Raw genomic sequence first — 17,257 nt, 5'->3', positions numbered from 1 at the left:
TGTTTCTATTACCTTGTGTTATAGATGACTTGTGTCCATGTAACTGATTTTAAATTTTGAAATGTTTATGATATTGATGATTGAAGCGGTGATGAATCGTGGTATTTAAATTTCCAATCTGATATTTGCCTTTGTAACTGAGTAAAACCATGAAAATACTATCCAATCAGTTTGGCCGGCCACGGAGTTTGAACTCGGGACCTCCTGAATTAGAGTCTCAAACATTACCATCTTAGCCACCTCGTTCCATCAGAAAATTTGTTATCGTGGTATTTAAATTTCCAATCTGATATTTGCCTTTATGACTGAGGAAAACCATGAAAATACTATCCAATCAGTTTGGCCGGCCACGGAGTTTGAACCCGGGACCTCCCGAATTCGAGTCTCAAACTTTACCATCTTAGCCACCTCGTTCTACCAGAAAATTTGTTAGAACTCTTCTGTGAATAAAATTCGATGCTGGTAGATTTTATGTAATATCGTCCAATAAAGTCTACTCGAATAGATTATATGGTATGAAAAGTCTCAAAATTGTTTTCATATAAATGCGCGGCGCTACTCGTTTGTCTTCTGTTTTCTATTTAATGGGTGATTTCCTTCTAATAACGTTTGATATTGTTTCAAGATACGTAATAGCTTACGTAGTTGTTTGGAATGGTGGTTGAGAAGTCGATGCATAATTTTATATAATTGCTTTGTATATTAGCACATCTTGTTTCAATAAAAAAATCCAAAACTACAGTGTTGGAAAAAAATGTAGGATAATAGTGTATTATGTGGTTTTCAACATACGGAATAATTATTTTACTGGGGAGTAGCTGCGATGTGTAATTGTTAGTGTCATGACAGACTTGTAGAAACGAAAATATAGGAGGCCGTTGTTGAATAAATTAATGTTGATGGAAATAAACATTTATTTATTTATTATTTATGTACTTATGTATTTATTTATTTACTTATTTATTTATTTATTTATTTATTTATTTATTTATTTATTTATTTATTTATTTATTTATTTATTTATTTATTTATTTATTTATTTATTTATTTAAAGTGCGCTCTGTCAGCTACTAGACCGTTTAAGTCGATGGATTTAGTGAAAACAAGATGATATTCGGCGAGACGAGGCCGAGAATTCACCATGGAATAATACCTCACAAAACACCAGTCAGGTAATCAGTCCAAGTGGGAGTTTCAACGCTTTTAACAGACCTTATACTTCAATTTCGAGACTCAATTATCAAATGCATATACCGAGTACTTCAAAAAGTAAGGTAACAAGACCTCTCATGGAAAAACTTTATTTCACTGGCAGATATAGGCTACTGATAGGCTTATAGGGCACAGTAGTAGAGCATTGGTACGCATTACTTTTCAACATATTCACCATACTTGTCCAGATATTTGTTCGAAGGCATTAATAACGGTTTACTGAATGACAGTATCGGTGTTGAATCGCTTAACACCCAGTTGAGATGGAAAGCACTGGGTTCCAGGTCGGCGCTATAAGGAGGATGGTCCAGTACCTCCCACAGAAAGCACCGTTTCCATGACATAGCATTCACACCGTACACCTCAACAATTTTACGATGAATTTCTGCTGGTGAGGTGATTTTCAGACGCAAAAACAGTATGACACTACGCACTTCCACGTTTGCCAATATTTCCATGCGCGTAGCCATCTTACAACTGATATTGCGAGGGTCTACGCAACATATGCGCCATCTAATGGCTGCATGATAAAGCTGTGGTCTGCTGCTGCGATCCTGGCGGAAAATTAGAACAAGAGGGGAAATATGTCACCCGTGAGAGCTCTTGATTATCTTATTTTTTTCAATCACCCAAATGCTAATACTAATACTAAATCCGGAATAAATTATTACAATATTTTGCTGATAGCGATATGAGATAGTGTTAATATTTTGATAGAGAAGGAGATGGCAACCGATTGCTTATAATGGCGATGTGACGATCAATCTACTGTACTCCAACCAGGAGAAAGTCTCAGGGGAATGAGACGCAGCGTGGTAATGCTATGAATGAATGTTGATGTCATAAGATGTCATAATGTCACATACGTGGGTACATGCATCTCCATTGGCTAACTCTCAAAGCACAAACGATGACACTGATACACATATTTATACAAGCCTAGTTACAAAATTAGATCACGGTTAATTTCCTGGTCTTTTAATCCCTCCATACAGGAAATAACATATGCAGGAGAGCGCATGTTTTTAAAACTGACGTTATAACGGTAATATTATCTATCTACTTCTCTCCAATAGATGACGCAATAGTGAGCACATTCCTTTCACGGCTAATCTCCTGGTTGGAGAACAATAATATAGTGGTGCTATTGGCGATATGTTGATAGTAGTGATGTAAGTGATATGATGATTACTTAAATGCTTATTATCAGTGAACGTTATAATAGTGATAACGATATAATGAAAATGATAGGAATATAAGACCGATATCGATAACTATGATGAATTAAATAATATCATTGGTGATAACGATGATATTGTGAAGGGTGACGGTGATTTCATGGTGATGAGGAAGATGATGACAACGTTGATAAAGATGATAAAATGATAATGCTTGTAAATGCTATGCGCCTCTCTCCACGGTGAACCGGCCTGGAAGCAGATGCTGAGAAATGTCGTCTGACCGCGGCTTATGCAAAGCAGTTGGTCAGACGGCTTGCATACATTACAGGGGGCGCGCTGCGGTTAGATTCCTCTTCGCGATCCTTGGAGCTACAGTCCGTAAGGAATTCGCAAATAATTCACCGCCATCCTTCTTTACAATACCGCACAAATTGAGATGAGCGGACGGTAACACTGCATACAAAGACTGATGTGGCAGTATGTAGGGTGGGTTGGGGTAATTTGCGTACAAAAACCAGCTAAGCTTAGAGACTCATCAAATATTTCAGTCAGTTTTTTATTTGGTAGCACTGTGCTCTTATAGAATGATTCTATTGCAGTTTCAAGCATGTTGACCTCATCTTATAATAATAACTCTAAGTTTAACTGTACTCAATTTACCACATAAATGGGGAAATTTGAGTATAATGTGTATTATTGAAGTAAACCATGCTTTAAAGTCCTTATAAAATCAAATTATCCCAACCACAGGTTAGTGTATGTATCCTGGAATAGATATTGTCAAAATTTAAATCTAAAATCGCGAGTGTTTAAGGGAACCGGGTAGTGATTAGGGGTCAAAAATTCTATTTTTTTTTATTTTGCGTTAGAAAAAGTACAAAACTTGCTCTTTAAAACAATATAAATATTGTGGAGGGTATTTCTGCAGATAAGCCCTTTAAATGGCCTCTTTAAGTTTGGTGGTGCATGTAATTCATACATCCTTCCTTTTTTAAATGCAGTTTTCCATCAGTTGATATTTTTTAAACTTAAGTGCATTTTTCTCTGAAACTACTGAATCAATTTACATGAAAATTTTTACAGTGATATCTGCAGCCTCTGTTCTACATAGTACACCTACGGGTTTAAGAATATCACACACATAACACGAGAGAAAATAAATATAAGCATAGAAAAAAATTGCAAAAAAAGTTAAACAAAGTTCAATTTTTTTCTGTTTCACTAGAAGAGAAATATTTAACTAAATTTTGCTTAAGAATTTACAATATACCTACATTATTAGATAATTTAAAAAATAAGGTATATGAGTGAAGCTTGTAGCAAATAATGTGCACCTGAAGAAAGAGGTAAACTTAGCAAAGTGGGAAAACGGGTTATCAGTTAGGGCCTTTCTTTTGCACTTGGATACGAAACTAATTAGTTTTATTTCATACCACTGAATTCATAATGATTGATTATATTAGCATGGAAATTTTTATTCTAGTCTGAGCACTAAAAGCCTAGAAATATTGAACTAAACTTTTGTATTGAACATTTTTAATCGCACAGGCATCAATACCTACACCCATTAATAAATTAAATCATTCAACAGGACTGTCAATCGCCATAAATTGCTGTTTGGGTTTGTATCTTCATAGTAACATCTTGTTGTATAGTCCGGGTCAGCTTACTTCATACCCTAAGGGTGAAACTTAACATTCTTCCCCCATTACTACATATGCTAGTGGATTGTGGTGATTTTATAGTTTTCAGGTTGAATTTTCTTTTTCCAACTTCGTTTCGAATTTCGATACTGATAAATACTACAAATGGTAGTGATTTTGTAACTGGTACCGGTATGTTTATTTGTTTATTTATTTATTCTGGTGTAGTTAAGGCCATCAGGCAATATTTTGTCGATACTGGAGTTCCATGAAATTGAAATTGTACTAGATTTCTGAGCCTGTTTCTGGAAGCTAGTGAAATTTGAACAAACTAATAATTAATTAATGTCAATATTAATACATAATAGTTATTTTATGTGTTGTGGTTATAATTCAAGACTATAGTCAGGTAAGTTTTCGGAGTTATTACTAATAATTTCATGTGGTCAAACAAAATACATTTTTAGGTTAGGTCTCGTGAATCAGTTATTTAATCAAACCAATGAATTTCGTATTGCCGGACAAAATACTTGACATGTTGATCCCTATCTCGTATAATTTGCCTACGAAAATATGTTACAAATTATTGAAGTATTTAGAATAATCTTTCAACATAAAGTACAGTAAGTAAATAAGTCATTTAGTACGAAGGATCGTGTGATATCTAGTAACAATAATGAGGAGCGTTTTTGCAAAAGTCGATAGATGCAGAAATCAAGATTTTACAGAAATTACACTAAGTGACAGGATTTATCGAGTTTTGAAAAAACCTGGAAGGTTTGGTAGTCTCTACATACGGTATGAATCAAGTTTTGGTAAATCTGATTTCATAGATCGATTCCGGAGGCAGAAAACATACGATATCCATATGTAACTCACTATCGAAAATTTCTGCATCTATCGACTTTTGCAAAAACGCTCCTCAATTGGCAACATTGACAAGACGGTAGGAACTGTTCTTATGTGACCCTTACTATAGTATGTAACCAAGAAAAGTAAGACTATGTACTGAAATGTAATACGGGGATGTTTTAAGTAGTCTGTTTTATATTAATACTTTGGAGATTTTACAGTCTACTTGTGTAATTTTTAAATGTCTATTTTTTATTACTTTACTGTCTATTTACTGGATGTTAATTGCCTACTTGACTTCCTGTTTTATCCAAAATAAATGCCTGAACTTCCGGACTCAGTTCATAACATACCGTGCTTAGGTGCTTCCAAACTATGGCGGATACGAACACAGACCATGGTTTTCCATACAACACTTATCATTCGCTCATTGTACGTTGCGAAATTCTAGATCCGGGCTGTTCGAAATGATAATAATTCTGTCACTGAATATGTGTTTGTTCTCAGATTACATTGCACCGCTTATTTTCTATTCGACTCCCGCATTGAGTTATCCGATTTTCCGGGTTCTTGTCGCTGCGCTAATGGAGCGCGAGGACTGAGCTTGTCTTCGAGGGTGGCCAACTGCCGTTTTCCCATGATTCAGATCAGGGGTGTCGAAAGAACTATAGAAATCACTAGATCACGGAACTTTATGCACTGAAAAACCTGAAACTATGCATGCAACTATGCAGCAAAAAATATGCGCTAAAAATTAAAATATATGCAGTAAAAAATACACTTTAGAGGTTTGTTTAGTTTAACAATAAGATATAAATGAACATAAGAATTTAAATTAATAATTGTCATCAAGCCATTAGCATTTTATTAAACCTATATTATGTATTTATTTATTTATTTATTTATTTATTTATTTATTTATTTATTTATTTATTTATTTTGTTTTGGTTTTGTTTTGACTTGACTTTTACTTTACTTATTTGACAATTTTTGTACACTGGAACTTCAATTTTGCTTAAATATTACAATAATATGAAACTTAAGAAGTGGATGACGTTGATTAACGTTACTCAAAGCATCAATAAATCAGTGTGCCTTTACCTCTTGAAGCGGCAATAGGGCAGGTTCCGAGGAACCAGGTTGATTAAACTGTTACAGTATGTCGGCAATGTTGTATACAAGGTGTAACAGGACCCCGCCGACAAACTTTGAGGAATGATTGGTCACATATAGAGGATTATTTTTTGCATGATCGATGACACGTCCTTTAGGAACTATTCATTCAAAAGTTAGATGTCCACTATTTTTTTTACAGAAATGAAATTTAATTTTCAATGCATGTTCTGACAATTTACAAAGCTATTAAAATTACATACCCTGTTACAGTACCTCATTAAATTTTTGATACCTTAGCAGCATTCATCATACAACTCTGCTATGCATGGCAGTGTTGTGTTGGATTGAAGATGCACCAGACAGACCAATAGCAAATTACAACAGTGTAACAGAGATAAGGATTTAAGGCGCACACTTATGCAATATACGTTATGCGGAATGTGCTTCTAAAAATATGCATAACTCATGAAGGACATATCATCGAGCATATGTTCTTTAACAAAAAATGGCCCTCTCTGTGTCATCTATGATTCCTCAAAGTTTGTCGTTGAGGTCCTGTAACACCCTGTATAACCGTGTATAGAAAGAATGAATTAGTCTCCACTTTGGCTATATCTAGATCTGAATGAAATGTTTCATTTGTAATATACCATGGTGCTCCAGTGATTATTCTTAGTGCCCGATTTTGGAACGTTCGAATACGCTTGATTTGGCTTACAGAAGCCGATCCCCATAATAAATATCCATAAAGCCAAATAGGTGTAAGAAGCATTATGTATATTAAGCTTTGTTGGAAAGGAAAAGACAAGAGCTGGAAAGTATTGCTTTCAGTAGATCAAGTCTGTATTTTAATCTTTGTAGGGTGTGAGGGAGGTGTTTATTCCAGGTCAGGAACTGTCTAGAATGAGTCCAAGATATCGTATTTCTTCACGTTGCGGCACTTGTGAACAGTTGAGGTATTATAGTGGAAATGTTTTTTTTTTCTTTTTTTTTCGGGTATGTGAATGTTACTATTGATGACTTATTTGTGTTCTCCATTTTTTGTTTCATACTTCAATTCCTTGTAGAAAGTTTTGAAGATTGGTTGCCACTTGTTCACTAGTATCTCCTAAAGATGCATGTTTCCATCCACGACGATTTTCTGATATTACCATTGACACATTATTACCTGACATCTGAATTCTCCTGGAGTTAAACAATGATCGTCTAACGCTTTAGCCTACAGTCTTCTCCGTTCCTTGTGTCACAGGTCTCAACCCTTGTTCCACAGTTGCGGAAATATGAGGTGTTACATCTGGAGAGGGTTACAAGACACAGGGGAGGAACAGCTGGGCTCTAATGTACGAACAATGTTCTGGCCGCAGGAAGTTGTTGGTCTTCACGGAGGGCCCAGCAGAGACGCTCAGCTGCATTGCGTGTTGGTGAGTGCGCAGTTCTCAGTGTTTACCTCGCATTTCTATTCTAGTCACTCTTCAGCATTTGCTATAAAACTATTATATTATCTCGCGGAGTTCCACTACACATTCTTTATAATTCACCTAAAAATTGAAATATAGTGAATTACAGCGTAAAGTATAATTTCTCAGCGAAATTAATTAATTAATATATATTTCTTTACACAATAAAAATAAAATAAAGCAGTAACACACCGGGAACAAAACAAATACGAAGTGGTTATGGTAGTTCCATTACTTTTTTTATTTATACTTCACGGCAATTGTTAATACACGGTTCTAGGCCTATACTTTCCCTATGGAAGCAACATAGATTTCAACCAGAGTGCTGCATTGGAGTTAAATCGCTCGCTTGAACTCGGTCGAGTGTCGCACCCTCGAGTGAGATACGATCGGTCGTGATACGCTCGTAATAAATAGAAGCACAGTACAAGGTCATCTGATCGACATGTCTTATCTTGTATGGAAGGCGACAGATAAGATACACATATGTTTTGCTCACACGGTGAAAATAAGGCTTTATTTTCTGCGTTTATGACAATCGTTTAATGGAACAGTCAAAACAGGAACATGACGTTATAAATAAAACAGCATGAAAAACTTCGATATGCAGTTATTATTGCTAATTAATAATTATTCAATACTTGATTTACCACATATATAATATGATAGTGTTCCGCCAATACACTGCGACAATGTAGAAACGTTTTACAAATTATTATTGATATAGTAGTAGATTAATAACAATATTAGTAGGCCTACAGAGATAACGTCACAGAAAATATAATAGAACGAATAATCATGCTGCACAACTGTTACAGACGCAAAGATTGATACACTAATTATTAGAGATTATTATTATTATTATTATTATTATTATTATTATTATTATTATTATTATTATTATTATTATTATTAGAAAACTTGATACAGTTCTTGCATTATCGCGATTGTGTTCTCCGTTTATAATAATTACATTTACATTCAGTAACATCTATCAGATGTGGCAAAAACAAAATCACTCCTGTATGGTGAAAAACAAAATACCTACAACATTTATATTACATTTTAAATCAAGTTTTGTAGTTGTACTATGGAGAGGTTAGTTAAACACTGCAAAGTTTTGAAATGATAAACATCTATGATGTTACTACACAGTTCATCACTGTAACAAGAACGAATGTCTAACGCTCGGCTTATACCGTTCGAGTATTTATCGCTCGTGACAATTTTACCCATCATGCATGTGCGCTACCTATCGGATTATGCTATGAACTACTTGGCGCTCGAGCGAAAACGTCCGATGCAGACCTCTGATTTCAACCTCAATTTTGACGAGTCTGTAAACAATTTCCAATATGTTGGCTTTTAAGTCCTATTTATGTATGTATGTATGTATGTATGTATGTATGTATGTATGTATGTATGTATTGCGCTAACCCTGAAGCTAGGCTCATTTCCAAACCCATACAGGCTGGCTACACTAAAGTTCGCTGCGTTCCCATGTTTCGAGGTTGTACCCTTTCCATTTACTTTCTTTTTTCTAGTATTGGTTCTCTTTATTTTCGTCACGTCTTTCCTTCCATTATTTGCGTTTAATACTTATTTTATGCATCCCTTCTTTCTTAACTCTTGCGTACACATTGCTACTATATGCACTTAAAATTTTCTCTCATTGTCCCATTTTTGTTCTCTCCTGCTTGTCTTTTGTTGTTTCTTTTCTTATTATTAAATTCGTAAATCTCTGGAATCTTACTTAATATTAAAAGTAGATTATACTTTCATTTCTTCGTTATTTCCTATATTTTAATCTCTCTGAAAGCTACTTCGTTCTTAATATCAAATTATTTAACGAGTGTGTATTTCCGTCAAATGACATCAATATTGAAAAGAATAACAAATAATTACATCGTATAAAACTTGCTAATATTACATATAATGTATGCTATGTTGCAAACGTTTTCGCCAATCAATTGGCATCTTCAGACATTAATAAAATATCTCAATATAGGGCAAAGGTTGGTAATATCGTGATATGAGTAATATTGTGATAGTTCTTCTTGAGAATTTATTACAATTTTACTGAACGAGAGGAAGATCGGTTTTTTGCGTCAACGCAACGTATTAAGGGAATGTTCGTGGGCAATTTGCTGCACAAAGCCGGTTCTTCTCTCGCTCAGTAAAATTGTAATAGATTCTCAAAAATTACTGTCGCAATATTACTCGTATCACAATATTACCAACCTTTACCCTACAGTACAGACATGTTCAGAATTTAAAATATATAAATTAGATATGCATACCTGATAAAACATTTATAAATTAACAATAGTTGTGGTAATTATTATATTACACGCAATTAAATCATACAATAAGGGATGAGCAACATTAACAAATTTTATATGGTGTAATTTATTATTTGTTATTGTTTCAATATTGATAAGTCATTTGACGAAATACACTCATTAAATAATTTGATATTACAGGCTACATTAACTTATCGGAATTCAACACAATGGTCTTAACGGTACTTCTTTCTTTTTATTTTGCTCTCTTTTCCCAGTTTCCCACTTTTGTACAACGTCTTTTACATGTGATTCATTTGAGATACTTCCGACGCTGCTGACAGTTACGTAATCTTTTAGCATTACTCGTATTTAAGTACGATGTGTGTGTATCGCGATATTCTTATCGTGTGGTCGGAATCAGTTCTTGCTTGATATCAACGAGTTACGTATATAACTCGTTGCTAGACATACATTACTTACGAGGCCGATGACGTCAACGTGACATTGACAAATAAAGGTCTTGATAATACTGTATATTAGCACAAAAAGCTCGTCGTCAGAATGGCCGAGCGGTCTAAGGCGCCAGACTCAAGGTTGTACCTTCTCTACGTAGTAGAGTCTAGAATTCTGGTCCTCTCTGAGGGCGTGGGTTCGAATCCCACTTCTGACAAAATTTTTAATTATTAAATAGTGATTTAGATGGACTTGAATGACATTAAAAATATCAGAATTTACATAAAAGAGTGAGAAGATTGATTTAATATGAGGCAGTAGCGTATAGCGATATAAGAGGAATTCCATAATTCAAACCTTAGTGAACAATATTTTAGAGGTCGGAAATGAAACTTCTGTAAATGTGGATCGAAATATTTCAATATAAACTTATAAGAGATCTCAATATTATTATTCATTCCATGGAAAATGCATGAATGTAGTATATTTATTGGTTTTATATGCGTGAAACTGAATAAAAAAAAAATTAGTAGTAACAAGCGTTTTATGAATTTAGAATTATTTAAGCTGATTTTAGGAAAAACAACCTACATAATTAATAAATAGACATGTTCAAATGACTTACCAAATAAGTTTAAATTCTTCATATTTTAACACATTCCGACTTATTAACATTAGTTGTAATTGTGTGTGCTTAAATACATTGCTTATAAATTTACCATAACGTCATCAGCATCATACAAGGCCTGATCATTATTACTACTTTTATATGTTTCAATAAACTCAAAAACAAACATTTTTATTACACACAATTTAACAGATGATTTAGGAAATTTCGTAAAAAGGAAAAAAAAAAAAAAAAAAACAATTTTTTACACGTCGTTGGAAAGAGTTGTTTATTGTAGGCATATTTAGAATAAAATCAGGTGTCCTAGATGTAAACTACACATTCTAGATGATTTATTGGTATAAAAAGGGCTTAATTTCTCATTGTACCTCGAAGAAAAAGTATTCGTTTTCACTTTCGCATTGCACAGAAAATTGAGAGAAAGTATCGGTGATGTTGCAGGAAATTGATTTCGAAATATTCACGGGAATACAACTACGATTTCAGAAGCATCAATAGGGCTTAAATAAATGTACTCTTTATAGCTCTGAAGCATATTAGTTTAAAATTAACTTAACTTACAGCCCGAGCAGTGGTTTTGTGGCATGGGGTGTTTATACAGTGACTTCTTTTGCACCATTAAGTGAGTTTAGTCAACTTATCCAAAATAATGCACGTAAAATATGGGAAAAATTAATAGATCATCTTTTGAAATAAGAAACTCGAGGTGGACATAATCTCGAAATCTATCTAAATGACTTTTGTTTTTAAATTTCGTTTCTTCAGTAAGATGAAGAGATTAAATGAAGTAACCAGCCCAGAATGTCTCCAGACCCCTACGTTTCGGAGAAATTATTAATTTGTGCAGAAATATGTCTACTTCTGCTTGAAAAATATTCCACATCTAAACAGCGTCTATGCTCAACGACTTACGGTACATACAAGACGGAGCCTGGTTGGTAGTTGGTAACCTGACTGATTAAATAGTAAGAAGGAATGTCCGAACGTTAAGCAATGGTGACGTGCAAGACGAGGCCTGGTCGGTAGACTTACACAGAGTCCGTGGATATACCAGAGTAGCGCAATCACTGAGTCGGCCGCCATTGTTATTCCTTTTCAACACGCGTGGGATAGGAATATTTAAAGTAAAACTCAGATATTTTTAATTTGAAGGGGAAAAACTTCTAAAGGACCTTCTTACATTTTAGAACATTATTGTCAGTCAACATGCTAATGTATAAAAACTTTACTTAATAATTATTACAGCATAAATATACATTTAAGTGTTCAATACACTCCCTCATAAACGTCACAGTTATAGGTATTACAGCAGCATGAACTTAATAAATTACAAGTACAAATGAAAACAACAATGTTGCAAATAAAACAACAATAAATCTAAACATTTCCAACTGCATTCCTCGTGCAAACTCTCCGGGCTTCCGCATATAAGGGGACACTACACTGAAATTTCTCGAAGTTCATTAGTTTTAAGAGTTCACAACAGTGAAATCAATAACTACCATACTTACGAAGCTAGATTCACCAAATTTTGATCACTGGTATATCTGCTTAATAATGACAAGTGTACAAAATTGCATCCGCCTATGATACGTGGTCTGCATTGTATTAATTATTTTATCAAAATATTGAACCGCATTATATAAAAAGTCGCTTGCACTACAATTGACATTATTCTTAAGTGATTTTCACTTATATGGATCCTTACATACATGGAATCAAAGCTTACTATAAGGTTTTGCTGTAAAATTAATAAGTAAATTACTAGAATTTTTATTATAAAAATATAAAAATTAATAGTCATAAAAATTCCTAGTAATTTACCCATTCGATGTACACAAAATTCCAATAGTAATGTTTGTTCCAATGTATATAAAGAATCTTATAAGTGAATATCAATGAAAAATAATATAAATTGTGACGCAAGGGACTTCTTGCATTAAGCAATACACTATAGAATTAAGTCATTAATAAAATGCAAACCACTTATCATAGAGAGAAACGAAATTTTGTACATGTGTTATTATCAACCAGATATACTAGTGATAAACATTTTGTGAGTTTAGCTTTAAAAATATGGAAGTTAGTAATTTCAGTATAATGTCCCCAAGGATACACTGATGTGAGATTTGGTCATTTTTGGTAAAAAAAAATCGTTTCTTTGTTTTTATCTTCAAAAATTCATTTATGATCTAAATATGCCCTCTGCCAATTTTCATGACCATACGACCGGTCTATCAGCTGTTTAGGGTCACATTTTTAAAAGACTGCGGGTTCTGACTGTTAATTTAAATTCTCCGTCCACGACCTCCATTCTAAATTCTGCGACCATTTTGGAAATTACGCTATATTTCATACATTATGTATTATATTAGATTTCCGATTGAGCCAGTGTAGCTTCTCGACTTCTTGAAATATTTATTCATAGAATCCAACAGGTGTTAGACCTACTTCAAAGGCTGCTTTCCTTTAAAAGATATTCAGTTACAAAGGAGAGCACAACTCTTGTCTAAAGGAAAATTCCACTTGTTGCTAGTAGCCATAACAACGTGTTTTCCATGCTTGGTTTTTGTTTGTGATACAAGAAATATTTGCAAGTTTCTAACAGTTTTATTGTTAGTGTTATAATAGTGTCTACAGTCCATAGTGATTTGTAAATCTTTATCTATTATATAGTTTTCATAAGATTACATAGTTTTTTTTAGTCATCTTTATTTACTAGTGTAGGTTAGGTGTGCACTGCGTGGTAGTGTATATAAGGATAAGTTTTGTATATAATATGCTACAGTAGTTCTATATGTTTCAAAATGCCTAGAAAATAAAAAAGACAGATACCTGGTTCATTATTATTATCCCAGACTTTTGAAGTCAATTTTCTCCACTTTAACTTTCTGTAAATTTTGCATTTCTAAAAATAATACTCTTTCTACAGATTCTGTACTACATGCATGATTTTTTGTAGAGGTTTTTGAATATGTTCTTAACAAAACTTGCTATGAGTATTATACCTAACACTCATTTTTGTTGTTGTTGTTGTTTAGTCAACTGTCCGAAGACAGGTTTGAACCTCATAAGTACCACCAATAAGGCATCACTCATGAGACAACTAGGCCAGGAGATAATGGGGTAGGGTGGCAAGTTTCTTTCCTCCTCCAATGCATACTTCGCCGATTAGCTACATATTCCACTAATCAGACTTCAGATGCTTACAAACAATTGTCCTTCCTCTGACACATATCGTCAAGTGAGATGTACTACCTCATTATATATATGCATATCAGCCAGAACAAGTATTTTTTAATATTAATTTTTTTACGCTCGAGTTGAATTTTTTCTGTTTTTACACTTTTAGTGCATTAAATATTTTTAATTATTTTTTTAGTAAAATAAAGAGGAAAATTGTATAGTAAGTTTCGTTTCTGAAGCTCTGACACGTATGTAGACATAAATTCTGGCCAACATAGTTTTTGAAAACCTAAATTTACACAATTTAAAATTACAAATTAAAAGTACAAAATTTCATAGATCTACCTAGAATAGTTTAGAAAATTGAAATTTCACACCAGTCTAACCTTAATAGGGTTTCTAGTTTCTACGGTCTTTGTATTTTCCAATCGAGCCAAACAATACAATCTTGTCTCAAGAATGAATTCAGAACTCCACAAATACATTATGTCATTCTTGCAAATAGCAAATAGGATTAAATTCAGAAATGCTTGGTTTGAAAGGGGTAAGATGGTAAAAATTTGACACTGATCCTAATTGGTACGTGATTTTCATTTGTTTTACTTAGAAATATCATTGCTGAAACAACTTAAATTCTAGATTAGTTTTATAAAAATATTTTGGGGCCCAAATTTTGAAAAAATAAATATCAAAATACAGTCATTCATTAATCTCACAATGTATGCTCGCTTAGGTAGGGGATCGTTCCTTTTTATATTTATAGTCACTTCTTTCCTTTTTCCTTATTTCTTTCACCTTATCACAGACAAAACAAATGTACTCTTTTTTCAGTTCTCTGTGAACAGTTCTGAACACAGCAGCACTGCATTTTTTCGCATTTAAATTCCATTCTTTCCCTATACAACTGTATACTGCATAGCGCGCGCTGGACTAACAATGGCGGATTTGTCGGCATTTGCCGGCTCAAACGATTGCGGTACTCTGGATATCCACGGACTCTGGACTTACATAGCCTGTTCGCCCGTTGGCAGTTCGTAGAATGAATCACCTCATTTTTCCAGCTACCAGCCACCTAAATGTCTTTACTGCGCATGCGTTCGTAGAAATTCCCCACGTGCTAAACGCCTACTGCTCGACATTTCGACGCGTACAATGGATTGGAAAAGATTAATTTCAAATAATAATAATAATTTCTATTGTTATGAAAATACAATACAAAGAAATTGTAACATTCTAGCACTCCCCTAAAAGAGAGTGTTCTCGCGCTCAGGATAGGATTCGATACATGATAAATGTAGACGCATAAATTACAACATAATATCATCTAAAAATTAATCATTACTCATAACAAATTCATTACATACATTTTTCAATTTGAAACTGTTGGAAATAAATAAATTTGTGTATTTCTCTATTAATTTATTATAAATTCTAGGGCAGGTATTAGTACTTTGGTTGAAAGCAGTGCTCGTTAAACACTTCGGTTTCAACAAACGTATTGTATTCATGCTTTTGGTTTTATTTGTGAGTATACGATCGGAAATATGTGTGATTTTTATATATCAAATTTAATAATGCATTGATATAAATTTGATGTATTTTGAAGACTTTAAATTCTAAAAACAATTTTCGGTAGGATAATCAATGTTTACAAATTTTGAAATCAGGCTCAACCCGACCACCAAAGCCATATCTTAGGCCTAATGTAAAATTGTGAAGTGAAGTAGGAGCTGAAATGGATACAAATAAAGGTAAAGGTAGCTCTTTCAATGCTATAAAGGCACTTTGGGGACATGGAGATAGAGCCTCAAGCTTTCTTGATCTCAGCACTAGAATGAGGTGGTGTGAAGTGGATACCAATAATATGTAAATTTGTAAATTAATAATTGATATTTTACAGAAAGTGACGATTTTAGAAACAATATAATTAGCCGGTACTGACCTTTTGGCAATTAATACATATTATTTTATCAATGCTCTATGTGTATCAGAATTAACAATATGGGATTTAATGAAAGGGTTTTATTATGACGCTTTCCAGAAAAGTGGAATTATTTACGTGGTTATTTGCGTACTGAAAATACCCAAATATCTAAGGTACGTTTAGGAGAACCTGAAGACCAATACACTCTATCTTGGCACTTTTATAAAGTGGCAGAGTAAGTTCAGCTACACTGACTGGCAGGCGCAAACAAACTTCGTTCTCATCACTCCAACCTTCTGCCCAGCCACCAGCTAGCTTACGAGCGACCAACACGGTAACCAGCCAGGCTCCGTCTTGCACTTTCCTTTAGCCTCTAATTTTAGTGAAAATCACTTAATTGTATATCAGGTATTAGTAAGTAGGGTCACTTTTCATAAAACCGTTTGTTACTCATGAACGAACAAAACAAAGTAGCTATCTGCAAATCAAGATTTCAGGTATAACTCCCTGTAAAGTTGATTTGAATAATTTCGAGGGAAAAATTGTTCCGGAGCCGGGTATCGGGTCCCGGGATCGATACCCGGCTCCGGAACAATTTTTCCCTCGAAATTATTCAAAGTAGCTATCTATTGTATAGAATGAACCGTAAGTAACGTCATTAATTTAAAGGAGTTACTTTTATAGATATTTCATAAAAAATGTTTAATTCAATTTTTCTCGTTTTTGATTTCTTACCAAGATAAAAATTGTTTTATGTGAAACATTTCGTAGCGTGTTTTGGAAAATCCATTGATTTAATTACCAATATACTCAGTCCATTTAAGAGAGCATTCTATATGATCATACGTAATTGAAAGAATTTTAGGTCCTCTAAATGTGCAGAAATTTGATCCGAAAAATTTGTTACAATACGTCAGTAGAATACAACGTTCCAGGATACCAAACCAGATGCTACGGTACATCACCAGAGAAAGATGATCTGTGGGTCGACTAATTCGAAGTTGTCGAGAACGTAACAGACTATTAGGCCTATTGCTAGACAGGCAGATTATTATTATTATTATTATTATTATTATTATTATTATTATTATTATTATTATTAATATCATAATCATCATCATCATCATCATCATCATCATCATCGGAGGGACCGAGTTTTTCACACAGGAATTGTACATAAAAGTTATGAGACCAATTTTTTTATACAGGAAATCTATGAAGGGGATATGGGCTTTCCTTTTCTTATAATAGATAACTTAAAAATCAATGTACAGTTATGAAAGTATGTTCGCACTGAATTAATTGGTGGGTTTCAATGTA

At 33.7% G+C, this 17,257-nt stretch overlaps 1 non-coding gene across 1 annotated transcript; it reads left to right on the top strand.

The window, feature by feature from the left end:
• Nucleotides 1-10,301: 10,301 nt before the first annotated feature.
• Nucleotides 10,302-10,416, top strand: TRNAL-CAA (transfer RNA leucine (anticodon CAA)). The gene is made up of 2 exons: nucleotides 10,302-10,339; nucleotides 10,372-10,416. It is a non-coding gene; the product is annotated as a tRNA-Leu (tRNA).
• Nucleotides 10,417-17,257: the final 6,841 nt, after the last annotated feature.

Source organism: Periplaneta americana, chromosome 4, assembly GCF_040183065.1.
Source record: "Periplaneta americana isolate PAMFEO1 chromosome 4, P.americana_PAMFEO1_priV1, whole genome shotgun sequence".
NCBI classification, from domain to species: domain Eukaryota; kingdom Metazoa; phylum Arthropoda; class Insecta; order Blattodea; family Blattidae; genus Periplaneta; species Periplaneta americana.
Note: the sequence above shows the minus strand (reverse complement) of the source record. Positions and strands in the feature narration are given on the sequence as shown.